Raw genomic sequence first — 2,013 nt, 5'->3', positions numbered from 1 at the left:
ACTGTGGAAATCCAGGCATAGCTGGGTCATCCCGTGCCCTTCCCGTGGACTTGTGAGGGCTCACACACACAGACATGCTTCTAGAAAATGCAGAGCTGTCTGCGTGGTGGACGCCGACAGCACTGCCCAGAGATGGGGGAGGCCGGGAGGGAGGCGGGGGAAGGGGCAGCGGGCGCTCTAGGAGGGGGGAGGTGCTCCCCGCCTGCAGTTACACATGTGTAGTGTGTCACGTGTACATATTCTGAGCCTCCTGCCGTCTGCCACTTAGCTGACTGAGACCGCCGGGCCCAGAAGGCGCCGTGGCGTGTGGGAGCTTCAGGGCAGCCTCTCCTGGTGGTTGTTCATCTGGAACTCAAAAGCAGGCTGGCTGCCCACTGCTGGGCCTGTCCCACGACTCACCCCCGTTTACGGTCTTGCACCAACACGCAGCTCCCCGGCAGGGACAAGTGCATGACCTCTGTCAGAGCGTCCGACAGGGCGGGTCTGGCGGATCCGGGCACTCCCGGGTGACCCCCCGCGGGCTGAGCTGTCTGTGGGAGTCTGGGGAAGCCCTGGACAATTTCAGAGGAGAAACGCTCTCAGCCAAGGGGGAGTGAACGGGTTTGCTCCTAACCCACTGTGTCCTGAGCCTGTACGGCTCATCAGGTTCAACCAGAATGCCGAACTCGAAGGCCAGCCCTGGAGTGAACGGTTGGCCAACCTGCTCAAGCCCCTTGGCCCTGCCCAGAAGCCGGGGAGGGAGCCAGCGCAGTGGAGGGGGGCAATAAATCGTTTGGGGAGGCTGCTCGCGGCTGGCTTTCAACAGGACAGAAGAAGCTCGTCAAAGCGTCAGGTGATGGATGACCCAGCCTTTATGTAAGGTCTGGGCGCGGGACCAGGGCGGGCACGGAGCCAGGCCGGGTTACGTAAGGACATCCTGGTTTATGTAGACAAGGTGGCTTCGCCACCATGTCCGAAAAGTAAGACCCAGGAAAACATGTCATTACTGGAACGTTCTCTTCCTAGCGATAAGGCGTGGTCTTTCCAAGATTCGTAATTGGAGTCGGCAGAGACGCAGAGAGAGACAGAGACACACAGAGAGAGACAGGGAAAAGAGGGAGCGGGAGGGGGAGGAGAAAAGTCGCGATGATTCTATTAAAAGATGTCTCTTTGTTGTGTTGTTTTTAAGCAGATTTTCGTCCTGGGCCCATGTGCTTGTGAGGGAGGAGCACCGCCATGCTGAACTGCCGTCTGTACTGGGGACTCGCTTCCTCCTCGGACAGAAACACGGACTAGCACTCCTAGGTCTTTGCGAGATAAGCCGGAACTCCCTGTCCTGGGAGGCTCCTTGGTGATGTCAAGTCAATCCCAAACGCCTTGCCCTCGTTTAAACGCCACGGGATGCCATTGTGCCTGAGGGAGGCGTAGAGAGCCTCGACCCGCTGGATCTGGCTTCTGTGAGGGCTTAGCTCAGGAATCCCCAGTCCCTCCTTGTCCCTCCCCTCCTCGGGAACCACCTGCTCTTGCCGCGTCCACCCGGATGTGTTTTTTGCCGCTGTAAGCCCCCTTCTCCCTACACTCGGGGCTGCGGGGTCTTTGAGAGCCAGTGGGTCCTCCCGCAGGGGCCGGCATATTGATCGGTAAAACGCCAATAAATTGAGCTATGTCTGGATGTCCTCTTATTTCTCGCCAGATTGTAACACCTGACAGAGAGCCAGAGAGACAGAAAGTGGAAAATCAGCCCCCAAGGGGTTGTCCGCTCTGTAGCCCCTTCTCCTCCATTCGCCTCTACAGATGTTCGGCACTCTGGCACACGCTGCCGGCATTAGTTTATTTATTTATTTAAAATAATGATTTCTTTCATTTTATTTATTAATGCATTTACTTTAATTTGACCAGAGACAAACAGAGAGAGAGAGAGAGAGAGAAAGTGAGAAAGCAAGCCATCAGGTCTGGGACTCGAACCGTAGTTGTCCATGTGGGCGTGTTCAGAGCCTCAACCACCAAGCCACCTGCTGGTCCCCTCCCCGTGTT

The 2,013-nt window shown here is 56.8% G+C and overlaps 1 long non-coding RNA gene across 1 annotated transcript; it reads left to right on the top strand.

Annotated features, from left to right (window-relative positions):
• The first annotated feature begins 590 nt into the window (after positions 1–590).
• LOC106733381 (uncharacterized) lies at positions 591–1,647 on the top strand. Its single transcript, XR_001369497.2, has 2 exons — positions 591–832; positions 1,172–1,647. It is a non-coding gene; the product is annotated as an uncharacterized LOC106733381 (long non-coding RNA).
• The last annotated feature ends 366 nt before the right edge of the window (positions 1,648–2,013 follow it).

This window comes from Tupaia chinensis, unplaced genomic scaffold (genome assembly GCF_000334495.1).
Source record: "Tupaia chinensis unplaced genomic scaffold, TupChi_1.0 Scaffold143644_1, whole genome shotgun sequence".
NCBI classification, from domain to species: domain Eukaryota; kingdom Metazoa; phylum Chordata; class Mammalia; order Scandentia; family Tupaiidae; genus Tupaia; species Tupaia belangeri.
The sequence above is the reverse complement of the archived record's forward strand: the minus strand, read 5'-3'. Positions and strand labels throughout refer to the sequence as shown.